At 48.3% G+C, this 27,921-nt stretch overlaps 1 protein-coding gene across 2 annotated transcripts in view; it reads left to right on the top strand.

Moving 5' to 3' along the window:
- The window catches only part of TTC39B (tetratricopeptide repeat domain 39B), a 251,040-nt gene that overhangs the window by 89,784 nt on the left and 133,335 nt on the right, over nt 1-27,921 (top strand). Inside the window, exon 1 of one of the 2 annotated variants that reach the window (XM_082269293.1) lies at nt 16,614-17,031. The exons of the other annotated variant lie outside the window; for it this stretch is intronic. The gene's annotated coding sequence lies outside the window, so the exon portion shown is untranslated. Of the gene's footprint in view, nt 1-16,613; nt 17,032-27,921 lie in introns of those variants that run through there. 2 annotated transcript variants of the gene reach the window in all.

The raw sequence follows: 27,921 nt of genomic DNA, 5'->3' as shown, positions 1-27,921 counted from the left end.
GCAGCACTCTTTGCAACCATAAAATCCAGTGGAGGAGAAGTTGTTTATACATAGGGAGGCGGTACAGGTGAATGGAAATAGTCACTTTGAACATTGGCACATAAACACATAGTCCTCCGAGGATGCATGAATAAAAAGTATTCCCAGTCAGGAGCGTGCACGATATGGTGACAATACTGGCTCTTTACAGAGCCCATGCACTAAAGCGCTGTCACCAGATATGCGGAAGTGTTTTTTATATATATATATATATATATATTAAAAAAAAAGAAACTTCTTCTTCTTTAATCAATTTCTTTAAAAAGTAGTCCTACTCTGGCTATGCTGTTTTAGGTCAACTATATTTAATAAACATACACTGGGGTTGATTTACTAAAACTGGAGAGTGCAAATCTGGTGCAGCTGTGTATGGTAACCAATCAGCTTCTAACTTCACCTTGTTCAATTAGGCTTTGACAAAAAAAAAAAAACCTGGAAGCTGAATGATTTCTATGCAGAGCTGCTCCAAAAATTGCACTTAAAAAGTTTTAGTAAATCAAACCCAAAGAATCAACCACATTGAAGTGGATTGGGTATAATGTAATGTGTTTTTATTGCAATAGGCTTTATATGCTCTTTAAATTGGCCCTGCTGTTTTTCATCTGTATAAAAACGCTACACCTTTTAGATTTACCATTAACTGTCTCGTATAATGTGATTTTTTTAGGTAGACACTCATGCTACATATTTCCTGGAAAATGTAAAGCAGGTTATACAATATGATTGTAGTATGTGTAGTCAGCTTTAAGTCTGCTAAATAGAGATAATTGGTTGCAAGATTTTAAGAACTGCTTTATTAAAGTCTATACGGTATACTGTGGTTATGTATACAACTCCTCCCTCTTACTGTAAGTTATAGTATGGGTCACACACGCTGTGACAATTGACTATGGAAAATCAGCAGTTCAGATGCATGCATACAGTGGGGAAAGTAATTTATTTTATCCCCTGCAGATTTTGTAAGTTTGCCCACTTACAAAGAAATTAGGGGCCTATAATTTTTATCATAGGTGTATTTTTAATTATACAGACAGAATAGCAACCAAAAATCCTGAAAAAAACCACACAATACAAATATTATAAATTGAGTCGCAGTTCAGTAAGTAAAATAAGTATTTGATCCCCCACCAACCAGCAATAATTCTGGCTCCCATAGACTGGCTACAGTATGTGGTACACAGATTAGTCCTGCCCATTTAGGAATGTGCCCCCAACAACATGTTGCGTATAAAAGAAACCTGTCCACAGAATATTTTTTCCTTTCGATCCTCCCTATTATGGGCAAGACCAAAGAGCTGTCAAAGGATGCCAGGAACAAAGCTGGAATGGGCAACTAGACCATCAGCAAGAAGCTGGTGAGAAGGAAATGGCTGTAATTCGCAAAAAAAGAAATACAAAATAACCATCAATCACCCTTGCAACTGGAGCTCCATGCAAGATTTCCTCATAGGGTAAGGATTATCATGAGAAAACTGAGGGATCAGCCCAGAACCTCACGGGAGGAGCTTGTGAATGATCTCAAAGCAGTTCACCAAAACAAATCATTGGTAACACAATACACAGCCATGGATTAAAATCCTGCAGTGCCTGCAAGGTCCCCCTCAAGAAGGCACATGTACAGGCCCGTCTGAAGTGTGCATATTAACATCTAAATGATTCAGAGAAGGATTGGGAGAAAGGGCTGTGGTCAGATGAGACCAAAATTGAGCTTTTTGGCATTAACTCGACTCGCCGGATTTGGAGGAACAAAATGCAGACTATGACCCTAAGAACACCATCCCTACAGTCAAACACAGAGGTGGATTACTACGTTATGTTTTCCGAGCGCTTTCCCCTGGGTACGGGGGATGGTTCTACTTTTTTGCACTTATTTGAACCTTGTCTTGATTATATATTCTGTCTTGATGGTATTTACACCTTGTAATTGTTGTACCATTCTGACAAATGTGTGCTTATGTTTACTTTTCCCGTGTTCTACCTTTCTAAGTAAAATATTTGAAAAAAAAAAGGGGGAAACCTTATGCTTTGAGGCTGTTTCTTTGCTAAATGCACAGGCCGACTTTGCCGCATTGAGGGGCAAATGGACGGGGCCATATATTGTAAAATCTTGGATGAGGATGAGAACTTTCTTCCCTGCCAGAACACAGAAGATGGGTCGTGGATCGGTCTTCCAGCATGACAATGACCCAAAACATACCGCCGAGGCAACAAAGGAGTTACTCAAGAAAAAGCACATTAAGGTCATGGAGTGGACTACCCCCTACAGGAGTAGGACACATAGCAGAAAAGAATTCTGGCAACACCCATGGGCAGTGTCGGGGTATACTCCCTCTCTCTGCTATAGCCACTCAGTTTTTTTTTTTTTTCTGCCTAGTCAGGAATAAGGACCTAGTTCCTTGTTGGGATCTTTGGTCCTGACAAAATTTTTGAGATAGAACATTTTTTCCTCCTGGATTTTTCCTGTGAGATCTACAATCAACTGCCGGACTGGGCGACGGGCTAGATAATCTAGATCCAGTGGTCACCCCAGTCTGGCCAGTGAGCGCACACAGAGCTCAGCTCAGCGCTCGGTCGGCCATGACATAGCCCCACTTAACAGGGGCTGGCCTGCGAGGTAAACGCCTTGCGAAGTAGCATACGAATGGGTCTCGGCTCGAGTCGCAGTGTTCTTCCTGGCCGACAGCCCCCCAATTTTGATGGAGAGGGATTCTGTCTGGAGCGGTGCCCTCCTGTTTCCGGTTATGGTGAGTAGTGGTGGAGGGTTTTGGGGTGGACGTGGGCCCCTCCTTTGGACGGCTGGACCCCGGGTTCCTCTCCTTCCTGCAGGCACCCCCCCTTGCCAAGTCCCTCATCCTGCCCCCTCGCCCCCCTGAGGGGGCGAGGCACTAACTAGCGATGGGGGCCGGGTGGGTGCACAGCCGATACACTGTGGGGGGGGGGCGGGTTATATCTGGTGGGGGGGCTCCTGCCAGGCCCCCCCATCCTGCCTGTATCTGTCCTTGAGGCCTGGTCCCTCTCCTGGGTCCCTGCAAGCCTCATGGTACTGCCATTTTGTTGTAGCCTGTGTGTTTCTATACACGGTGGCCAGGTTTGTGTAGTCCGGCTGACATTTTGTTATGGTCTGTCATTGGAAACAGCAGCGGCCATGACAGTTGAGCCCTGTGGGCAGTGATTTCAGTGGTGAGAGCCCCTCCTCATCCCCTGGTGCGGACTCCGGGATAATTTTACTTCCTGATCGCCGCACGTGTAGTGCAGATTCTCCTGGTGGCAGCAGTTGCCGGTTTCTGTGGGTAGTGAGTCTGGTGGGGTCCTGCTGAGAATCGCTTTGTGCCTGGCGAACCGGTGGTGCTGCCAGCATGATTGTTGTTTTGGGAGGCGGATTACCTCAGTCAGCAGGCATTGGCCTACGGGGAGTGGTCCCTTCATCCGGAGGCGTTTCATCAGCGGTCTCCCTGATGGGGCACCCCCGAGGTAGATCTGTTGGCGTCTCAGCTCAACCGAAAAGTGCAGAGGTTTGTAAATCTGTCAAGGGATCCTCTGGTGTCGTGCAGGTGGCCCCGTGGGGGTCAGTATCGTCTGATTTATACCTTCCCTCTCAAGCTTCTACCAAGACTTCTAGGATTGAGGCAGAAGGGATTCCGGTCAGCTTAGTAGCTCCAGACTGGCCTCGCTGGGCTTGGTACGTCGATGGTGCGGCTGGTGGCCGACGTTACTTGGCAGCTTCCTCTTAGGGAGGATCTGCTGTACCAAGGATGGATCTTCCATCCTGCTTTAGTCGCTGGCTTTAAAGGTTTGGCTGTTTCGAACTCCAGGTGCTGAAGGATAGGGGTCTATCTGAGTTGGTAATTCCTACACTGTTGAAAGCTAGGAAATCTATTTCTACTTCTAAGAAGCTCTACCATCGCAAGTGGAAGTCATAGATTGCGTGGTGTGAGTCTCTAGGGGTTCATCCTCGCTCCTTCTCGGTGGCTCAGATATTAGCCTTCCTTCAATGGGGAGTTGAACAGAAACAGAAATTGGCCTTGAGTACCATCAGTGGGTCAGTTATCGGCTTTGGCGATCTTCTTTAAACGACCTTTGGCCACACACTCCCTGGTTTCTTCTGGGTATCCGGCATTTTGGTTCCTCCAGTGCGGGCTCTGTTGCCGCCTTGGGATTATAATTTGGTGCTTTCAGCTCTACAGAAGTCTCCCTTTGAAAATATTCGGGAGATTTCCCTGCTTATTCTGTCCCAGAAAGTGGTCTTTTTAGTGGCTATCACCTCTGCGCGCAGAGTGCATTATCCTGTCATTCACCTTACCTGGTGATTCTTCGTCCCCTGTCCGTCGTTCTTTCTAAAGGTTGTCTCTGATTTTCATTTGAATGAAGACCTTGTGTTGTCTTCCCTGTGTCCCAGGCCTAACCATCTGAAGGAAATTGCCTTGCATGCCTTGGATGTGGTCCGGGCAATTAGGGTGTACCTGGCAGCCACAGAGTCTTTCAGGAAGCCGGACTCTTTGTGCTCACTGATGGACCTCGCAAAGGGTTGTCCGCTTCCTCTGCGACCATTTCTAGATGGATCAGCCAGGCGGTGGTTCAGGCCTATTCCATCAGGGATCAGGTTCCTCCATTCCCTGTCAAGGCGCCCTCTACTAGGGCGCTTAGTGCCTCCTGGGCCTTCCATCACCAGGAGTCAGTGACGCAGGTTTGCAAGGCGGCCACACACACTTTTTACAAAGTTTTTATAAAGTGGATGTGTTGGCATCTGCGGGTGCTTCTTTTGGCCGCAAAGTTTTGCAGGCTGCTGTTTAAGCGAACTTGATCCTCTGAGAGCGTATTGTGTTTTTTTTTTTTTTTTCCTTTTTTCAGATGGGCTCCAGTTGTTTTGGTGAACTCCTGTTGCCTGGTTGGCAAATTTTTGGCCTTGGGAATTTTTTGTTGGTCCCACCCCTCATGTTTAACATGCTTTGGGACATCCCAATTGTTATGAATATCAGGAGCTGAACGAAAGAGGAAATGGGATTTTTGACTTACTGTAAAATACAAATCTCTGAAGTTCATGGATGGACACACATCCACCCTTCTGTGGAGTTATAATTCTCCTGCCACTGCTTGTAACAAAACGGAGTGGCTATAGCAGAGAGAGGGAGTAAACCCCCTGGGACTGCCCATGGGTGTAGCCAGAATTCCTTCCTGCCTAGTGCTCTACTCCTGTGGGGGGCAGTATAACCTAATGCTTATGAATATCAGGAGCTGTGTCCATCAATGAACTTCAGATAAATTGATTTTACGGTAAATTAAAAATCCCATTTCTCTTACGTCCTCCGACAGTCGCCGCCTCCTCTAAGTCATCACTATTGGGTATTGTCCACCTATCCATAGGAATAGCTAGGCATATAGACTTAGTCAAAAGGCATTAGCATATACACACCCACGGAGGCTGTCCCATCTGGTCAATACCCCCCCTGCATCACCACTCCCAACTCAGTTTTAGTTTGCCTAGCTTAGGAATAGTCAGACTACCTTGTGCTGGGGCTTCAGTCTCAGCCTTCCTAAATCTTTTATTTGATTTTCTTTTAAATGTCAGTTTTTTTTTTTCTCTCACTTTACTAGCTGTTTATTTTACCAGCTCTAGTGTTAGTTTATTCTTCGGATGAAGGTGGATCATGCGGTGCTTGGATTCGGACTGGCCGCCCTGGTTCTCCAGGGCACAGAGGGTCAGATGGACCCCCAGCCCGCCATTGAGCGTTCAGCTATGGTTCGCCCTGGCATTAAGACGACCCATCCCTGTTCGCTGCAGGGATGCAGCCGTGAGGTGGCTACCTCACAGGACTTGTCTGCGATACTGCAGCGTCATGTCCCTGGCTCACGGCACTCCCTGTCAGATGAGGACAGAGGTTTATCCGTGCATAGAGGCTCCCCCACGCCATCGGGTACAGGTAAGTACTTTCTGTGTGGGGCCTCTGCCTGGGGTGGCAGTCTGTGTTGCTGTGTGTCCCCATGTCTGTGCCTGTGTGACTCCCTGTGCGATCCCTGCGGGGTTCGCTGTGTGCAGATCTGTATGTTTGCCGGGGGTCCCTGTCCCAGTGTCACCTTAGGTGCATGTTTGGGGGTACAGAATTGTGTGTTGTGCGGCGACCGCTGCGGGGGGAAAAATCGCACGGTCCGCCATGTTTTTTACTATGCATAGCTTATAGCCCCTCTGGGGCGAATATACAGCTCATTTTGGCGCCATCCGCCGCCATTTTGTGGGCGGTGGAACGATCGGTTCGGCCGCATGTCGGCGGCCATCTTGGCGTAGCCTCCTATGCATCCCTATGGGGCAGCCATTTTCCCTGGGGTCTGGCTTATAGCCAGCCCCCTCCAGCAGCATTTCCTCTTCCTCTCAGACAGCACAGGCACAGGTAGCAACGATCTGCGGGCTCTGCAGTGTATCTCTGTCTTCTTCTGCATACTGCTTCTGGCTCAGTTTCTTTCTCCTTTTGGGGGTCTTCATAGCTGTGACCAGTAGCGGTGGGCTGCGCACTATGCAGCGCTATTTAAGGGGACAGTACTTTACTTTTTTGCACTGTAGTTTTTTATTATCTTGAGCCATGGATTCTCAGGAAAGCAAGTTTCCTCCAGCTTTAGTGGGGGGCCCCAGTTCTCCTGTGGCCCCGCTGCGACCTGATCTGGCTGCTGTGGTTGCGACTTTAGTGCCAAATATGGAAATGCTGATGTCTGAACGGGCTGCGAGAAAACGGCCAAGGCTGTCTCTCTCTTCTGATTCAGATGGGGATATGGATGCTGCTGCAAGTGTGCCCTTTTCAGGGTCCCGCTCATCCTTGGACCCCCCGGGGTCTGAGGGGGAGGCTGAGGTGGAGGGTGTTGATACATCCTCCCCAGGGTCACCCGAAGAACGGGCGACCATGGATGAGTTGATTGTTTCTGTTAAGGAAACCTTACATTTAGAGGATGAGCCTTGTCCTCCGGGCGTTGTGTCCTCATTTGGGACACACAGGACCCGCAAGTCTGCGCAGGTTTTTCCCTGCCCGGCGGAATTCCATTACGCTGTTAATGAAATGTGGCGCACGTTAAAACGTCCATTCCTGGTACCTAGTCGGTTCAATTTGCTTTATCCTTTTGTGCCGACTACGGAATCACAATGTTGTGTGCCTCCACAGGTAGATCACACTGTGGCCGTGTTGAACAAGGCTACCTTGGTTCCTACTGAGGATACCCCAGTTTTCCGGGATCCCACGGACCGGCGGTTGGAGTCTCTAGCCCGCCATTCCTATACGGTGGCGGGTTCGTTGCTCAAACCCGTTTTCGCGTCCGTTATGGTGGCTCAGGCGGTGGCTGATTGGATTAAGGTGCTTAGAAGCAACCTAGTGTCCGATGACGTGCCGCCTGCACGACTGGAAATGGTGGACCAGATCCATCAAGGAGTCATGTATCTGTGTGATGCAGCCCTAAATGAGGCCCCATTGGTGGCTTGCCTCGAGTGTTGCGGTACTTAACCGGCGACTGATATGGCTGAAGAGCTGGTCGGCCGACCAGTCCTCGCGGAAAACTGTTGCCGATTTTCCCTATGCTGGCTCTCGCCTTTTTGGCGAGGCGTTGGATACCCTGGTGAAGGGCGTCACGGGGGGTAAGAGCACTATGCTACCCCAGAACCCGAAGAACAAGTCTTTCCGTGGCAAGCGGGGTTCTGCGCCTAGATCTACTCAGGGGTCCTTTCGTGCCTTTCGGAACCAATCCAAGGGCAAGCCCTTCAAGGCCCAGGGCAACCAGAAGTAACCCTGGGCGGGTAAGCAGAAGACCGGCGATGCCGGTTCGGAGGGACACTCCGCCTCTGCCTGAAGGGGCGCCCTCACCCATTTCTGGGGTGGGGGGACGTTTGCGCGGTTTCCTCCAACCTTGGTTGCTCCAGATCTCGGACAGGTGGGTCCAGGAAATCGTTCGATCAGGTTACAAGATCGAATTCCTTTCCAGGCCGGCAGACAGATTCTTTCCCTCCAATCTCCAGCTGCTTCCGGGGCGTCTGCAGGACTTGCATCTACAAGGACATGCTTGCTCAGGGGGTGATTTTCCCGGTGCCTCATCGGGACAGGTTTCGGGGGTTTTATTAGAATCTGTTCACTGTGCCCAGGAAGGAGGGCAAAGTGCGTCCTATTCTGGACCTAAAAGCGCTGAACCGCTTCCTGCATGTTCGGAAGTTTCGAATGGAGTCTCTCCGTTCGGTTGTGGCCTCCTTGAGTCCAGGAGAATTCCTGGCTTCGATAGATCTGAAGGATGCGTACCTGCACATCCCCATTTTCGAGGGTCATCAGCGGTACCTTCGGTTCGCTATCGCGGCGGACCACTACCAGTTTGTGGCGTTACCGTTCGGTCTCGCTTCGGCACCCAGGGTGTTTACCAAGGTGTTGGCACCGGTTCTGGGCCTGCTGCGGGCCCAGGGCATTGCGGTCCTGGATTACCTGGACGATCTGCTTCTGAGATCGCGTGCCAGTCAGGACCTTGTGCGCGATCTGTCCATCACGGTACAGACGCTCCAGGAGTTCGGGTGGACCATCAACGTTCAAAAATCAGCGTTGTCTCCGTCGCTTCGCCTTCCCTATCTGGGAATGGTTCTGGACTCTGCTCAGGCAAAGGTATTCTTGCCGGAGGACAAGCTCCGGACTTTGCGGGACGAAGTCCGGTCCCTCAGGGACAATCCGTCCTCGTCACTCAGGAACTGCATGCGGGGCCTGGGGTTGATGGTGTCGGCCTTCGAGGCAATTCCCTTTGCCCAGTTCCACACGCAGGCTCTCCAGACAAAGATCCTGGCCAGGTGGGACAGACTTCTTCAGTCCTTGGATCTGGAGGTCTCCTTGAGTCGCCGGACCAGATTGGCTCTTCTGTGGAGGATTCAGTCCCCGTCGGTGGCGGAAGGCAAGTCCTTCCGCCCGTTGGTGTGGACAGTGGTTACCACGGATGCCAGCCTGTCGGACTGGGGTGGAGTCCTGGGCACCCTATCTGCCCAGGGCACTTGGTCGGAGGAGGAATCCTCCCTCCCGATAAATGTGCTGGAACTACGAGCGATAAAACTCTGTCTCTTCCAGTGGTCGGACCGTCTCCAGGGCCTGCCTGTTCGCGTACAGACGGACAATGCTACCGCGGTGGCTTACATCAACCACCAGGGGGCACCAGGAGTGCTCGAGCAGCCTGGGAGGTGACAGACATCCTGTCTTGGGCCGAGACTCATGTCCCGGCGATTTCGGCAGTTCACATTCCGGGTGTGGAGAATTGGCAGGCAGACTATATGAGCCGCCAGACCCTGGACCAGGGGGAATGGTCCCTACACCCGGAGGTCTTTCAGATGCTGTGTGTGAAGTGGGGATCCCCAGACGTGGCTCTGTTCGCATCCCGGCTAAATCGAAAGGTGGAAAGGTTCGTGGCAAGAGCGCACGATCCGTTGGCGGACGCCTCGGATGCGTTGGTGGCCCCTTGGCATCAGTATCGTCTGATGTACGCCTTTCCTCCGATTCAGTTACTATCCCGGTTCCTTCGCAGATTGGTCTCGGGACCGCACATGGTGATTCTGGTGGCGCCGGACTGGCCTCGCCGGTCTTGGTACACCGACGTCGTTCACCTGGCAGTGGCACCCCCGTGGCGTATGCCTCTGCGGGAAGATCTCCTGTCTCAGGGTCCGATCTTCCATCCTGCTTTACAGTCGCTGGCTTTAACGGCCTGGCTGTTTGAGACCCAGGTCTTGAAGGACAAGGGTCTGTGTTCTGAGGTTATCCCTACCCTGATCAAGGCTAGGAAATCTTCCTCTGGTAAGATCTATTACCGTACCTGGAAAGCCTACTTCACCTGGGGTGAGTCCAGGGGGTTTTCCCCTCGTTCTTACTCTGTGTCAATAATCTTGGCTTACCTTCAGTCTGGAGTGGATCAGCGCCTGGCGCTGGCCACAATAAGGGGCCAGGTGTCAGCACTGGCGGTCCTTTTCCAACGCCCTGTGGCGTCTCATTCCTTGGTGCGCACATTCATTCAAGGTGTGCGACATTTTGCTCCTCCTAGGAAGGAGCCTTTACCTCCATGGGACTTGAACTTAGTCCTGTCCGCATTGCAGAGTGCTCCTTTTGAAAATATCAGGGAGATATCGTTGCCTCCGCTGTCGAAAAGGGTTGCTTTTCTTGTGGCGATCACTTCGGCTCGCAGAGTGTCGGAGCTGGCGGCGTTGTCTTGCCGCTCTCCTTACTTGATAATTCACAAGGATAAGGTGATGTTGAGAAAACCCCCGTCCTTTCTTCCCAAGGTGATCATTGAGTTCCACCTTCATGAGAAAAGCCTAAGCATCCAAAGGAGATTGCTTTGCATTCCTTGGATGTTGTCAGGGCGATCAAGGTCTACCTGAAGTCTACGGTATCCTTTCGCCCAGGTGTGCAAGGCGGCGACTTGGTCGTCGGTGCACACTTTTTCCAAGTTCTACAAAGTAGACGTTCTGGCATCAGCTGATGCTTCTTTTGGCCGCAAAGTTCTCAGTGCGGCAGTGCCATGATGGACCCTTGAATTTTTTCTCTGGGTCCCTGGCTGTTGGCATTTGCTTTCCTGGGCTGTTGCTCCTGTTGAGCATTGTTTTTTCTGTTGCCCAGTTGGTTCTTACGGTGCATGTAAGATTCCTTTCTCTGATGTGGGTACTGCGTTGCCTTTTCTACAGTTGCGTCTCCCACCCCTCATGTCTATACTGCTTAGGGACATCTCAATAGTGATGAATTGGAGGAGGCGGCGACTGTCGGAGGACGTAAGAGAAAACAGAATTTTTGTAAAATCTTACCTGTAAAATTCCTTTCTCTGAGTCCTCCGACAGTCGCCGCCCCCGCCCCTCTTCTGTGGTTCTTATTACCTACTGCTATGCTACCAAACTGAGTTTGGAGTGGTGATGCAGGGGGGTATTGACCAGATGGGACAGCCCCCGTGGGTGTGTATATGCTAATGCCTTTTGTCTTTGGACTAAGTCTTTATGCCTAGCTACTCCTGTGGAGCGGAAGTCGATACCCAATAGTGATGACTTAGAGGAGGCGGTGACTGTTGGAGGACTCAGAGAAAGGAATTTTATAGGTAAGATTTTACAAAAATTCAGTTTTTTTTCTCTGCTAGTTAATAACTTGTACAGCCCACTTACGCTTTCTTATCTGGTAATTAGCCTAAGCTAATGACCGCAAGCACAGCTCTGTCTTTCACCTGAGTGTTTGGCAGCAAGAGGGGGGGGCAGGAGAGTGTAGGAGGGATTAGTCATAGGAGTGCCAATGAGCGCTGGAGGGGGCTGGATGAGGGCGGAGATAACAGGAGACTGCAGAGATCCCCATGCATATTCATCTAGAGAGGAGAAATGTGCAGGCAAGCAGTGGTGTCAGTGTGTCTGCCTGTATATATGTGTGTGTGTGTCTGTAAATAAAGGAAGTGAACAGGCAGCCGCTTCATCTGCCCACAGTTAAAATGGCTGCAGACTTGATGGAGGGAGATTTCTGCAGCATATTTGGCAAGTACAGGATGTATAAAATAATTTGCAAAGTGGTTGGAGGGAAGCTTCAGAATGGCAAATATGTTTTTATTACATATTAAGTGAGCCAACTGCAGTTCCTCCTTAACCAGCTGCAAACCGCCCACCGCAGATACACTGCGGCAGGGTGGCTCGGCTGCGCAAAATCACATATATCTACCTGATTTCGTGAAGGCAGTCTGATCAAACGCATTTCTTCAAAATTTGTCGCGCTTTTTTTTTTTTTTTTTTTTTTATAGTGCAAAATCTAAAAACCGCAGAGGTGATCAAATGCCACCAAAAGAAAGCTCTATTTGTGAGAAAAAAGACATCAATTGTATTTGGGTACAGCATCGCACGATCGTGCAATTTTTTGATAAAGTAACGCAGTGCCGAATCGCAAAAAATAGCCTGGTCATTAAGGGAGTAAAGCCTTCTGGTGCTGATGTGGTTAAGGATTTATAGAAGCTCTGTAAAAAGTAGACCAAAATCCCTCCTGAGACATGTGCAAACCTGGTAACCAACTACAAGAAACGTCTTGCCTCCTGTACTTGCCAGAAACTGTTTCTCCACCAAGCACTTAGTCATGTTTTGCTTGGGGATTAAATACTTCTTTCTTTCTTGTACATCATAGGACACTAAGCCATATTCATTACCATATGGGTTATATGCCACCTATATGTGAATGGACACTGGCAACCAATCAGACAGGAAGTCCCCCTATATAACCCCTCCTACACAGGAAGTACCCCATTTTTTTCTCCAGTGCCTTAAAGGTGATGGTCACGGTGGAGAAGCTCTCCACGTATTTTTTTTTTTTTCAAAGAAGAAGAAAGAAGATTATGCTACAAACCCCGATTAAATATCTCTGAATCTAAGGGGTTAACAATCAAATCCATCCAAAAAAAGTCAGACTAAAGGGATGGTACCTGAGCCTCGGGAAAGGAGATGCAAGGTTTTGCCTTTAATGTTGTCCTCTTTAGGCACTGGACCCTGGGATCCGGAGCCTTGGTAAAAACAAACCCTAAAGGCGCTCTGGCAGGGTGCTCTACAGGTCCAAGGGAGTGGCCCCTCAAAAGCAAGGGGACCCATTCCTTGAAAGTCAGCAAGTGACAAACTCACCATAATGGGGGGGGGGGGGGAGATTGGATTCTTGTTATAGAATCCTGCGCGGACTGGTAAGTCCACTTTAAAAATATTTGTAAAAAAAATGCACTGTTCCCTATTAAAGATAACTGATACCGTGTGGCATGTTGGTCTCAACAATAGACAATAGGTGTATTAGCTGTGTCAAAGCACAGTTTGTTTAAACCTGTTACTTTCACCCTGTGTTGATCACCTGAAGGGTGTATCAGCTTTGACAAAATGCACTGTTTGCTTAAACTGCTCTCACCCCATGTTTGGCGTGCAGATTTTCCCCTTGGCATGAAAGCGCCCGTGCATTTGTCTCCTCAGAAAGCTCCATATCAGGCAGCACCTTCAGTGGCATGTCTGTGGCGAAGGATCGCCCACGGCGTGAATATTCACCATTTAATCACTTATCAACCGCCCGCCGTCTATTTACATCGGTACTATGACGCTAAATACCGGGGTTATGGCAGAAGATAGCTCTTTAAGATAAGTGTGGTCCCAGCGGCTGATTCACTGCGGGATCACCCTTACGGTGCAGCCGGAGAGGTGCCCCCCCCCTCCTCCTACCGTGTCCTTGTCGTTTTCCCCGCTTACCGGACCTGCCGGCAGCGGGGAAAACGATCCGGTCCGCTCTCCTCACAGACAGGAATTCGAGTGAGGGCAAGATGGCCTCTACTCGACTCTATTGTCTTGGAGGACCGGAGCGACGTCAAACGTTATCTCCTAGCAATGGCTTTAAAAAGCCAATTTTTTTTTTTTCTTTTTTTTTCAGCATTTTTTTTTCCTTTTTTAATGTAGTGGTGAGGTCTGAGGTCTTTTTGACCCCAGATCTCACAATAAAGAGGTCCTGTCATGCTTGTTTCTATTACAAGGGATGTTTACATTCCTTGTAATAGGAATAAAAATTATCAAAATTTTTTTTTTTTTTTACAACTGTGTAAAAATAAATAAATAAAATGGCTCACGCGCAGAAGCGAACACATACGCAAGTCCCGCCCACATATGTAAACGGTGTTCAAACCACACATGTGAGGTATTGCCGCGATCGTTAGAGCGAGAGCAATAATTTGAGCCCTAGACCTCCTCTGTAATTTTAAGCTGGTAACCTGTAGAAATTTTTAAAATGTCGCCTTTAGGGATTTTTAGGTACCAATGTTTGTCGCCATTACACGAGCGTGCGCAATTTTGAAGCACGACATCTTGGTTATCTATTTACTCAGCGTAACATTATCTTTCTCATTATAGAAAAAAATTAGGCTAACTTTACGGTCTTATTTTTTAATTAAAGTCAATTTTTTCCAAAAAAATTGCAGTTGGAAGACCGCTGCACAAATACGGTGTAATAAAAATATTGCAATGATCTCCATTTTATTCTCTAGGGTCTGTGCTAAAAAAAATATATAATATTTGGGGGTTCTAAGTAGTTTTCTAGCAAAAAAAAAAATGATTTTAGCTTGTAAACAAGAAGTGTCAAAATGAAGGGAAAAAAAAACCCTGTAAGGCAAAGGCATAATGAGCTAGAATGCACCGCAGTGCCGCCCGCTCAGCGACAGGACAGGACAGCCGACATGTTTGGCCATCCTGCTTCCTGGTTCGCTTCCTTCGGCCATCTGATTGGCCGGAGGCGTGGTTCACAGCACAGGGCTCTAAAAGAACGGCACGGGTGACCGTTCCTTCAGAGCGCATGTGCCGATGAGGTCATCGGTTGCATTAAAAGTAAATATCTCCTAAACGGTGCAAGTTTAGGAGATATTTACAGTACCTATGGGTAAGCCTTATTAATGGCTTACTTAGAAGTACAACTTCCAAGAGAGGGTTTACAACCACTTTAAGTGGTTAAGCACAAGCATGCGCATAGAGCCAGTAGGGGCGTGTCATGACGTGATTGATGTGCACGTGGATGCACCGTGCACATAGCACACCAAGCATGCGCAGTACAAGTGCAATTTCTTAATTTCCAGCACACAAGCCTTGGTCAGAGGCTGGAGGGGACACAGAGCAGCAGCAGCTGGGTTGCGTGAGTCACTGTGGGTGCATGTTTACAGGCATGGACTGGTTCTGTTACATGGGATAATCAGTGCTGTGTGATGAGCTGTATCGCTTGGCGCAAGCCTTGAGTACACTAAAGTTAGTACCTCAAGTTTGTCTTGCCTAAGAGCAATGTCCTCTCGAAAGAGGAGTGGGGGGCACAGCTGGAAGGGACACTGTGGTGCTGCCGTCAGGTCTTTGAAGATCATAAATCGTATAGCTGTGCTGGCCTTTTGAATGAAGACTCTCATAGGAGAAGGAAGCCTTTTTTTATATTTGTCGTGAGGTTTCCTCCATACCAGAAGCAAAGGACTTGTTTTGATTGGTCAAAGTCGGATCCCTTTCATTGAAGTCACATCAAGGTTGGACATGAAGACGCGGGGCAAAATTGGTTTGAAAGTCGGCCAAGTTTCGCATGGAAGCAGTGTGAACCCGGCCTTATGTCATTGTTTTTCAACAGCACCTATATTTGTGAGCAACTATTTCAAGGATGAAACACATGGTCTTGCCTATGATGGTGAGGTTTGAATGGAAGAAAGAGATTCTGTGGACAGGTGTCTTTTATACACAAAATTAGTTTTCATTAAGAGCACCTTCCTAAATTGACAGGACTAATCTGTGTACCACATGAGTACATACTGTAGCCAGTCTGGGGGAGCCAGAATTATTGTTGATTTGCTAGGGGATCAAATACTAATTTTACTCACTGAATTGCAACTCTGTGTATAACATTTGTACCGTGTTTTTTCTAGATTTATGGTTGATATTCTGTCGCTTATCATTTAAAATACACCTATCGTAAAGATTATAGCCCCGTAATTTCTTTGTAAGTGGGCAAATTTACAAAATCTGCAGGGGATTAAATAATAATTTCCCCCACTGTAGGTATTGTAGCTTCCTCTAAATGTATTTATTACACATACTACTTTAAAGCGGAGTTCCACCCTGGATTTTTTTTTTTTTTTTTTAATACCCCCGGGACAGTCAGGGCTAGTGCATTCCACAATGGCTAGCCTCTGATCTGTCCCGGGTTGCACTTACCTGCAAGACGAAATACTTACCTTGCAAACGTCTTGTCCAGCGCTGCCATCTCAGATGTGGGCAGCTTGAAGCCAGCGCGTCCTCTTCGGCGTCTTCTTCCGCCTTCTGTGGTCCCACGATGCTCTGCGCCGGCCCCGACGTCACTTCCGGGTCGCGCGCGTCACCCCTCCACAGCTTCTGGGCATGCCCAGAAGCTGTTTAGAAGGGGATGACGCGCGCGACCCGGAACTGACGTCGGGGCCGGTGCAGGCGCAATGATTCCTGGGAGCTATGACGTTCAGCTCCCAGGAATCATTGCAGAGCCAGGAAGTGACGACGGGCCGCGGCCGAGGAAGGAGGAAGAAGGAAGTAAGGTAAGTATATTTTCTTCGCTACGAGGTAAGTAAAAAAAAAAAAAATATGCGATTATCCATTTCTTTTTCAGGTGACCCGGAGCGAGAAGATGGAGGTAAGTATAAAAATAGGGTGGAACTCCACTTTAAGAAATTGGGAAATGCAGATATTTAGAAATCCATGAGACAGTTTTTATCGTTGGAATAGCCAGAAATGTGATTGATTAATTGATATGTGCTTTGCACATTCCTTTTTCGCGTTTGTTTTTTTCAGTGGTATGTGCACAGATTATTTTTTACAACAAAACCTAATAAAATAAGTTTTTTAACCTAGATTTTAGGATTATTTTTTTAGAGCTGTGATCATTTCCAGGTTATTACTAGGTAGCTTCATAGCATATGGATGTTCAGAATTTTCATCCCAGCACTGTGGAGGACATGACTGGATTAACCTACATCATTGGTTTTTCGACTGCATTTGTAGATACTGCAGATATTTAAGGCAGCAGCACATTGTGTGTGTGTGTGTGTGTGTGTGTGTGTGTGTGTTACGTTTGCACTGTAGCTGGAGAGTGATGGATTAGAGCTAGGCTGCATCGCAGATTGGTAAAATCTCCCAGCATCCCTCCTGAGCAGATATGAGAGAGCATCCATCCGGTGTACCAGCATCGACCTGCTGCTAATCTAGTTGACAATTCTTTCAAATGCTGTGATGGGAAGCCCCTGGCAGGCCAGCTGCTACCTTTTTGAATTTCACTGCATCTTCATTTTATCTTCATGACTAATTCATAACTGCCTTATGGGTACTTTGGCATAGAAACACGTCAAGTATAATACATGTGTATTTTCATAATATGCATGCCCTGCCAGTGTTACCTGTGACCCATTGGTGAAGTGGGAGATCGGAGCAAGCAGGATTTGAGCTACTTTTGTGGATTGCTTTTTTTCCTTCATAGATCTTCAGACTTCAACCCTGTAAGTACTGCACCTGACTTTACATATATTTGCCTAGATTGCAGATGGCTTCTGCTCCTGGTGATGAACTTATCACCTTTTACCTTTCATTGTTTGTAATTCAAATTACAAATGACATTGTATTCAAGACCATGCAATGCATTTCACCATGATGTTTTTAATGAAAGTTTACGTACCCTTCAAAATGTCAGTGCTGCTTGACTTTGCTGCTGGGTAAAATGGGTAACCTCCAGTTACCTATTTCCGATGTTGTATTTTCTCTTATCTCTTATGTCATTAAAATTTTATAACAAGGCCCCTTTCGCCTGCAGTATATTGTAATTATTTAGCAGGCTTGGTATTGTGGTGTTAAAGAAAAATCATGCTTTGCAGTGCTGTGCATATTTTTTTATATTACTGTGACTCAGGTCATTCCGAGCATCTGCATTTCCTCCACACCCCCTCCCCACTCCTTTGCAAGCATATTTTCATCAGGGACCATTTTATTACTGTGCATGTGTCAACCTGTGTCGATCTTGCTTGCTGGCGGAGGGATGGAAAATGTGTTTCCATTGTTACATGTAAGAATACTACTTACATTTATGGTGCCAGCTGAAGGAAAATGGAACATTAGCTTGTTTGCTGGGACAAAGGCTATTTAAGTAAGTTGAAGAGCAATGAGTGATTATTGGCACTTTAAACTGGAGCCTGGCCAGCATTTATGTGACGCAGTGTTGGTTACAGGGGCATCAGTGCCTGAGTCAGCAGATGCATCTTGTCACCTTCAGTAGTGTTCTTCAGTTGCCCCTTGATGTATCGGTTTTTCTCCTACCTAATCAGTAAAAATAGAGACCTCTTGCTTAGATGATTAGCATACACTAGGTAATCCTTCTTTATTTTTTCATTTTTTGAACTGTAGCATAAGATCGTGATGTTAGGAATTATTTGCACACAGACCTACTGGACTGCACAGAAAGGAGCGTGCTGCTCTAGTTTTTCTGCATCAAACAGAATTCTCTCAGTGTGAATGTGCTTACTGCTGCTCATGCTGTTAACCTGTACCCATCTATTAGCTAGGGAATTTCATTTACCAGGACAGTTTATATGATCCTAGTTCCAAGCATCATCTAGAGTCTGGCTGGTTATTTATAAAAATCAATGCAGTCTAATGGAATATTTTGATATTGTAAAATACAAATCTTATGATTTCAGTAAATAAAAAAACTAAATCCTAACCACTGCCAACATTTTTTTTTGTTAAGCTGAAGTCTTGGCACACAAACATTTTTTTAAGAATATTAGTAGCTGCAAAGGATATAAATTCCTTTTTGTGCACCAGATACCTTTTGGAAACCCAGTTATCACCTTGTAAAAGAAGAAGTGACATCACCCCTGTGCTGCATATAGCCTGGGCAGAAAGTAGAGCAGATGGAGAGACCTAGCAGGTTTCCTACTATAAGCTGCCGCAGAGGAGTACAGGGGGGCAGATACAAGACCAGTCTTTCTGCACAGGCAGAGCGAGCAGCAGTGACTAGTCTTTATTACAGGAAGCTCCTGCATGCTGGCAGTTTCATGCTGAAATTCTGCACAACACTGGAAAAAATACGCCAAGACAAAAAAAGACACCAAAATTCAAGAAAATACAAATGCCTCTTGTATTTAGACAATATTGGCTGATTATGGAGCATAGAAGTTTAAAACACACTAGAAACCAATGGAGATTTCCCCTACTTCCTGAGTCAAGAGTTCAAACAAAAAAGAAATGCTTTTTAGCAGCATAGGGAAGGGGTAATACCTTTTTCAAGTTTGTGGTGATATTTATCGGTTTGGGTAGCTTTTCCCACTATCTAGAATAGTAATAAACTGGGTGTGAAGGGTATTGGGGTATATAAGGGCTTTAATCTTTCATGTATTCAAAACTTGCTTCCTACCCAAATATGTCATATTTGCAGGTTATACAGTATCAAAGCATGGCCATCTCTAACTCAAATCTGCCCCATACAGCCTCCATTGCTAAGCAGCAATATGCTGTAAGCCAATCAGTCAGGAAACTGTTCGATAAATAGTATTCGAGAAGTTTCATACAAGTTGTGTTGCTGTTTTTGAAGTAGGTATTGAGAGGTTTTCCTTGTTCTATCTCCCTTTTGGTAATTGCCCTACACACGAAAGGAATAATAGGGAGGCAGTGTAGGTGACATTGCGGTATGGCATTACAATATCACTGATTCATTTAATGTGTTCCTTGATATTGCTTTTTAAACAGGGTTTATAAAAAGTTACCAATGGAAGCCTTTTGTTCAGGCTACAGTTAAGTCACTAGACTTCGTACTATACAATCAATTACAAATCTACAGTATATTGGTAGTATTTTGGTACTAGGTTGACCTGATTTCACTTACCGTATATACTCGAGTATAAGCCGACCCGAATATAAGCCGAGGCCCCTAATTTTACCACAAAAAATGGGAAAAATGATTAACTCATGTGTAAGCCTAGGGTGGGAAATGCAGCAGCTACTGGACCACCACGAGACCCAAAACAGGGGCTGCAGGCATGGTGCATTAGAATGCAGTGCTGCGGGCATGGTACAGGAGAATGCAGGGCTGCGGGCATACTACAGGAGATGCAGTGCTGCGGGCAGGGTACAGGTGTACCATGCCCGCAGCACTGCATCTCTTGTAGTATGCCCACAGCCCTGCATAATGGCAGGTAGTGCGGCTGTGGAGGAGTCTCACCTGTTCCTGAGGTGCGTTGGGTTTAAAAATAGCACGCCCAGTGCCAACACGTCACCGCGCATGGGAATAGCCAAACATGTACGGCCTTTCCCGAGCGGCGGCGGCGCATGCGCGGTGACATGTTGGCCCGGACGACGCCATTTTTAAATCTAAGGCGCCTCAGGAGCACGTCCTTCTTTTTTTTTTTTTTTTTTGTTATGGCTAGAGTATAAGCCGAGGGGGATGTTTTCAGCACAGAACATGTGCTGAAAAACTCGGCTTATACTCTAGTATATATGGTATTGCATTTTTAACTACTTTTGAAGAAGCAGATGAGGGATTATGTGCTGATCTGTTGGAAGTGTTCTCAACTGATAGGATAAACTGAGTAATTTGTAAACCTTAACTCCCACAGCTGCATGCAAGTATCCCTGAGGCCCATATTCGCCTCAGATCTTTAATATTAAACTGAAAGTAGTTTAAAGCTGAATTCCAGGAATGATCTATATTTCATGTTTACATTGATTTAGCATGGCACAATATAGGTATGCATTTCTCCTGATGGGCCACTGGGTAAGCTGAAAAATTACTGTAGTAGTCAGTGCTGCTGCAGTTCGTGCTGAGATGTTTCAAGTTCTGTGCGAGCAGTTTTCCCTCTGCACACTAACTACTGGGAGTTACTTGGAACCCCTGATTGGATAAGGTGGAGCTTATGACCTCACTTTACTGTGACTATCTATGAATGGTTGCAGTGCCAAGCGAGTGCGCCCCTGGTTAGTTTGCAGAAGGTAAGCCACTCGACCAGGAACCCAGAAAATTGCAGCTATCACTGTAGTAGCACTGACTACTACAAATAAGGCTCCTTGAATCTCCTTTAGGAAAAGGGAGCCTTAACTGCCAGAAGCATGGCATTACTGTGGGCATGAACCTAAAATGGAAGTGAAGTGGCTCCCTTAGGATTGGCTACAAAGACCTGAGATGACTAGGTGGAGCCTAAACTCTACGAAAAGGCTATGCTGGGGCATGTCCAACTGCTCTGAGCAGATTCAGCTGTCACAAGAGTTGACCAGCTTCCTACCCGTTGTGGTGTTTTTGTCATAGCTTTATTGGTGGTTTTGAACTTGCCAGCAATTGATGTTGCTTTATGGGCTGTGCCCTCAAGTTATATTCTGGGGTCAGTCTAATGCCTATCTGGCACTGATGGTAAGGACAATCCTCTTAGTCTGTGAGTTTGTTTTATGGGTGCTCACAGTAAAACCATGACTGGCATTGTTGTTTGGCACATTTGAAAACTTTTTACATTTGCAAAGTTCAGTAAAGCTGTGCCTTGCCCTATTTCCAACGTAAACAGCTTCCGTGTCTTTTTGAGGAGCAAGGTATTGGTTTATTAGTTGGTCATAAAGGAGCCTATGCTTCTTGGCAGTCATGATTGCCAGCTTCCCCAGGGGTCTATCATGTTTAAGATATGTATACCTACATTGTGCCAAGCTGAACAAAGGAAGTATGCAATAGATTTTGCACATTGTGGCTTACCAGCCCTTAGATCTGGTTGCGGTAATGCTTTCCTTTTTTCAGCCTTTTTTTTCCCTTCTAATTTTTACTTTGTGTTCTTCCAGTAATACACTCCGTGTCCTAAGGGGATAACACTCACTGCACTGCATTTATGGAGGACTATTGTGTTAACCTACGCAGCTCTCCTGATTTGAATTACAAACCCTTCCTCCACCCTTCATTTTCGTTATGTTGGGGAGATGCTCTTTAGTTAACCGAAGATAGCTAGGAAAGCTAATACCGTTGCTTGATATTTGAGTTCAGTGCACAGGCAGTTACAAGGACACTGGAATTCTCTGGTATTCTGGTAGAAAAAAAATAGGAATTTTTCTAAACTTGGCCTGAAAAAAGAAAATGATTGCATCCCCCACATCCAAGGACTGGTAAGTTGCAATACTTTGGCTTCTGCGGATGCTTCTTTTGGCCGCAAAGTTTTGCAGGCTGCTGTTTAAGAGGGGCTGTTCCCTCCTTTTTTTTTTTTTTTTTTTTCTTTTAAACCTTAATCTTTCAGATGGGCCTCCTGTGTCCTGGTTAAAGCCTCTTGTGTTTAGCCTTGGGTTATTTTCCCCACCCCTCATTTTCCTTTTGGCACTGCTTTTGGACATCCCACTAGTTATGATTTATGGAGCTCTGTGTCAGTCGGGGATTTTTGTACTTAATGTAAAATCTATTTCTCTGAGTTCTTCGCCGGACACAGCACCCACCCCTCTATGGAGCTCTGATACTTCTAATACTTGCTACTAAGCTGATTACCTAGATCAGAGAGGAGGGTTTTGTATTAACTGAGGACAACCCATGGGCGTAGCCAGGTGTTTTTTGTTCTGCCTAGCCCTACTCCTGGAGGAGGCAATATAACCCACTAGTTATGATTTATGGAGCACTGCGTCCGTCAAACTCAGGGAAATGGAATTTACGGTAAGTACAAAAATCCAATTTTCTCTTACGTCCTCCGACAGTCGCCGCCTCTTCATATTCGTCACATATGGGGGTATTAGACTTTGCTCCGAAGGAGTAGCTAGGCAACAGAATATGTTAACATTAAAGCTTTTAACATATCCCACCCTCAAGGGGTGGTCCCCTCAGTCAATACCCTCCTACTTCCTGCAACCATATCTCAGTTTCAATGTCTAGCTTGTCAGGAGTGGCTGGCTCTCTGTGCTGGGGCTTTGTGCCCCAGACTCTTTCTTCTTTTTTGATTTTTTGTTTGAGTTTTCTCTCTACCTTTACTTAGCTGTTCTTTTTGTCAGCATTAGTTAGTTCTTCGGATGAAGAGGATCATGCGGGCTGGGTCTCGGGCTGATCCCCCTGGTCGCAGGTCGTGGGTCAGTGGCTTCCCAGCCTGCCATCGAGCGTTCAGCCAGGTAACGCTCCTGGCACAGTGAACGACCCATCCCTGTTCGGTGCAGGGATGATTGGTGAGGTGGCTACCTCACTGGACGCTGTGCGGTTTCTTAACCCCAATTCTGTGCGTCTTGTATGCGACTCTCCCTGCCTCATGTGCAGCGGCTTGTTCGCCTGTGCGGGTCCCCCACGCCATTGTGAGGTAAGTGTATCTATGTGGGGACCTGTCTGTCTGGGGGGGTGTCAGTCTGGGACTGTGTAACCTGCCTCTGTTCTCACTGTTTGTCTCCCTATCACTCGGCTGCATGCTGTGGGCTGCAAGGGGGGGGGATCTGTGTGACACTGTGTGTGTCAGCCTTGTCAGTGTGAGAAGCTGTGTGCTGTGGGGCATGTTTTGTGGCATGTTTGGGCACTATACAGCGATCGCTGCGGCGATCTAACATGTTTTTTTATACATGGATAACCTGTGTGCATTACTGTACTGTGGAGCGGCGGTTTCGGCGCCAAACGGCGCCATTTTGCCTACACTCGCTCCGGCCGCATGTTCTACATGCATGGCGGCCATTTTTTTGTAGCCTCCCATAGGCTTTAATAGAGCGCCCTGGCCGCATCACTTCCTCTTCTCCAGGATACACCGATCGTGGCAGCAGCAGCGGCGAGGGTCTCCTCAGGTTATATCCTTCTTATCCATTGCCTGTGTCAGTTTTATTGTCCCTGTGGGGGTCTCATTGTGCTTGTGTGTGGTGCGGTGGGCTGCGCTCGCCGCGCTTGTTAAAGGGGCAGTTAACCCTTTATTATCCGGCATTTGATATTGGGGCAATGGATTCTCAGGAGGGCAAATTTCCTACCGCCTTGGTGGAAAGCCAGGGGACCGCTGTTTCCCCCCCAGGGGGGGGGGGGGATTTAGCCACTATTGTGGCTGGCCTTGCTGCTCAGGTGCAGATGCTGGTGGCTGCTCAATCTACTAAGAGACCCAGAGTTTCTCTTTCCTCTGATTCTGAGGGTGAAGGTGATGGGGCTGTTATGGCGGGGGCCTCCTTATCGGGGTCCCGCTCCTCCCTGGATCTAGTGGGGTCCGAGGTGGAGGCTGAAGTTGAAGGGGTTGATAATTCTCCCCCTGGCTCGCCTGAAGAGCTTGCAATCATGGATGAATTGATTGCTTCCATTAAACAAACGCTGCGTTTGCAGGATGAAGTGTGTCCCCCCGCTGCCTTGGCGGCTTATGGGACGCAGAGAAAATGCAGGACGCCGCAGGTTTTTCCCTGCAATGATGATTTTCAGCGCGCTGTTAAGGAACAATGGCGCAATCTACGCAAACCTTTTGCGGTACCAAGTAGGTTCAAGCTGCGTTATCCTTTCTCGCCTTCCACTGATGAAAGGTGGTGTGTGCCACCCCCAGTGGATCACGCAATTGCGGTTTTAAACAAATCCACTGCGATTCCTGCAGAGGATTCCCCTGTGTTCCGTGATGCCACAGATAGGAGATTGGAGTCTCTTGCACCTCAAACTTATTCTGTTACGGGTTCTATGCTTAAGGCTCTGTTTGCCTCTCTCATGGCAGCCCAGGCTGTCGCAAGTTGGACGCAGATGCTTAGGCGCGTCCTAGTGGCCGATTCGGCCTCGCCAGCGACCGTGGATATGGTGGATCAAATCCACCAGGGTGTCATGTATCTGTGTGATGCGGACTTGGACTTAGTCCCGTTGGCTGCACGTGTGCACAGCGTGGCGGTGTTGTCTCGCCGCCTGGTTTGGTTGAAATGTTGGTCGGTGGACCAATCTTCACGTAAGACCTTAGCCAATCTGCCTTATGATGGGTCTCGCCTTTTTGGGGAGTCCTTGGATGTGTTAAGGGGATCACCGGAGGTAAGAGCACTCTCTTGCCCCATTTCCCCAAGGCTAAGGGGGCTTCTGGGAAGAAGCATGCTAATTTTCGGCCCCCTCAGGGGTCCTTTTCGTGCCTTTCGGTCGCACTACAAGGGCAAACCGTTCAAAGGTCAAGGCTCTCAGAAGAAGCCCTGGTCTGGGAAACAGAAGTCCGGTCAATCCGGATCCGCAGCCCATAACAGTGCGGCCTGAAGGGGCGCCCTCACCCAGTTTTGGGGTGGGGGGACGCTTGTTCGGTTTTCTTCAACCCTGGTTGGCCCGCGTGCGGGACAGATGGGTTCAGGAGATCATTCGATCTGGTTACAAGATCGAGTTTCTCTCTCGGCCGGAGAGCAGATTTTTTCCCTCAAATCTTCAACTGTCTCCAGAGCGTTTACGGGACCTGCACCTGGCGGTGCGGGACCTGAGGGCTCAGGGAGTGGTGGTTCCGGTGCCTCATCGGGACAGATTTCGGGGGTTTTATTCCAATCTGTTCACCGTGCCCAGGAAGGAGGGCAAGGTTCGTCCAATTCTGGACTTGAAGGCTCTGAACCGCTCTGTGCGGGTTCGCAAGTTCCGCATGGAATCCCTGTGGTCGGTGGTGGCTGCCCTGGTTCCGGGGGAATTCATGGCCTCCATCGATTTTAAGGATGCGTATCTTCACATCCCCATTTTCGAGGGTCACCAGAGGTACCTTCGTTTCGCCATTGCGGAGGATCACTACCAGTTCGTGGCGTTGCCTTTTGGTCTCGCCTCGGCTCCGCGGGTCTTCACCAAGGTGCTTGCACCGGTTCTGGCATTATTGAGGGCCCAGGGCATTTCTGTCCTGGCGTATCTGGACGACATTCTAGTTCGGTCTGCGACCAGCCAGGGTCTGGAGAAGGACCTGTCTGTCACGATGCAAACTCTGCAGGAGTTTGGTTGGACGATAACTTTTCCAAAGTCGACACTGAGTCCGTCGGTTCGTCTTCCCTACCTGGGAATGATCCTGGACTCGGTGCAGGCGAAGGTCTTCCTGCCGGAAGACAAACTTAGAACTCTTCAGGAGGAAGTCAGGTCCCTCAGGGACGTTCCGCACTCGTCTCTGCGGACGTGCATGAGATGTCTGGGATTGATGGTCTCGGCCTTCGAGGCGATTCCCTTCGCCCAGTTTCACACGCGGGGTCGCCAAGCGGAGATCCTGTCCATGTGGGACGGGCGACCTCAATCTCTGGATCATCAAATCTCGTTGAGTCATCGCACCAGAAGAGACCTACTGTGGTGGCTCCAGTCCCCGATGGTGTCCGGGGGCAAGTCGTTTCGTCCTATCTCGTGGACGGTGATCACCACGGATGCCAGCCTGTCGGGCTGGGGTGGTGTTCTGGGCGTTCTGTCCGCCCAGGGGACTTGGTCGGAGGGGGAGTCCTCCCTTCCGATCAACATTCTGGAATTGCGTGCGATAAATCTGTCTTCATCGCTGGACGGACCGACTGCAGGGCTGCCCGGTTCGGGTGCAGACGGACAATGCCACGGCGGTGGCCTACATCAACCACCAAGGGGGCACCAGGAGTGCCCGAGCGGCTCGAGAAGTGGCCGACATTCTGTCTTGGGCCGAGACTCATGTCCCGGCGATAACGGCGGTTCACATTCCAGGGGTGGAGAACTGGCAGGCGGACTATCTGAGTCGCCAGACCCTGGATCAGGGGGAATGGTCTCTCCACCCGGCTGTCTTCCAGATGTTGTGCGCGAAGTGGGGTCTTCCAGATGTGGACCTGTTCGCGTCTCGTCTCAACAACAAGGTGAGAAGATTCGTGGCAAGGACGCGCGACCCTCGGGCAGACGCGTTGGACGCGTTAGTGGCCCCGTGGCATCAGTACAAGCTGATGTACGCGTTTCCACCGATTTCAGTTGCTGTCCAGGTTCCTTCGCAGGTTACACTCGGAACGCAGCACGGTGATTCTTGTGGCACCGGACTGGCCTCGCCGGTCCTGGTACGCAGACCTCGTGAATCTGGCGGTCGACGCCCCGTGGCGTCTGCCTCTTTGAGACGATCTCCTGTCTCAAGGACCGATATACCATCCTGCTTTACAGACGCTGGCTTTGACGGCCTGGCTGTTGAGACCGAGGTCCTGAAGGAGAAGGGTCTCTCCCCAGAGGTCGTTCATACCTTGATCAACGCGAGGAAGTCTTCCTCGGGGAAGTTTTATTACCGTACTTGGAAGGCCTATTTTGCTTGGTGTGAGTCCAGGGGGTTTTCACCCCGCACGTACTCGGTTTCCCGAGTGCTGTCCTTCCTTCAAACGGGTGTCGATCAGCGTTTGGCGCTGGCTACGATAAAGGGTCAGGTGTCTGCGCTGGCCGTTCTGTTTCAACGTCCCGTGGCTTCCAACTCCTTGGTTGGCACCTTTGTTCAGGGAGTGCGGCATCTGGTTCCTCCTAGGAGGGATCCTCTGCCCCCTTGGGACTTGAATCTCGTTCTATCTGTGTTACAACGTGCTCCTTTTGAACAGATCAGGGAGATCTCGTTGTCTATGTTGTCCAAAAAGGTTGCCTTTTTGGTTGCGATCACTTCGGCTCGCAGAGTGTCGGAGCTGGCGGCTTTGTCCTGCAAGTCTCCGTATCTGGTTGTTCATTTGGATAAGGTGGTCTTGCGACCTAATCCTTCTTTTCTTCCGAAGCGAGTTTCGGAATTCCATCTTAATGAAGATATTGTCTTGCCTTCGCTGTGCGCGAAGCCTAAACATCCAAAGGAGGTGAGACTACATTCTTTGGATGTTGTTCAGGCGATAAGGGTTTACCTTAAATCGACTGAGTCTTTTCGAAAGACGGACTCATTGTTTGTTCTTCCAGAGGGTCCTCGGAAGGGCATGGCCGCGTCGGCCTCTACCATCGCCAAATGGATCAGGCAGACCATTGAACAGGCCTATGCTTGCAGGGGAAGGTTCCCCCTGTGCCTGTGAAGGCGCACTCTACTAGATCTCTGAGTACGTCTTGGGCCTGTCATCATGGGGCTTCTGTAGCCCAGGTGTGTAAGGCGGCGACCTGGTCGACCGTGCACACTTTCACAAAATTCTACAAAGTAGATGTTCAGGCATCGGCGGATGCTTCCTTTGGCCGCAAGGTTCTTAGTGCGGCAATTCCCTAGGGTCCCTTGTTGGGGACCTCTGGCTGTTGGGATAAGTTTTTTATCCCCTGGTTATTTGTCTTTTCCTGGGTTGTTGCTCCTGTTGAGCAATTGTTTTTCCTGTAGCCCAGCTGGTTTCCTTCCTTTGGTAAGGTTCCTTTCTTTGATGCGGAGACTGCGTTGCCTTTCGGCGCGGATGCGTTTCCCACCCCTCATGTTTGCACTGCTTTGGGACGTCCCCATATGTGACGAATATGAAGAGGCGGCGACTGTCGGAGGACGTAAGAGAAAACGGAATTTTTGTAAAATCTTACCTGTAAAATTCCTTTCTCTGAGTCC

Source organism: Pelophylax lessonae (genome assembly GCF_965119305.1).
Source record: "Pelophylax lessonae genome assembly, chromosome: 1".
Taxonomy (NCBI): Eukaryota; Metazoa; Chordata; class Amphibia; order Anura; family Ranidae; genus Pelophylax; species Pelophylax lessonae.
The sequence above is the reverse complement of the archived record's forward strand: the minus strand, read 5'-3'. Positions and strand labels throughout refer to the sequence as shown.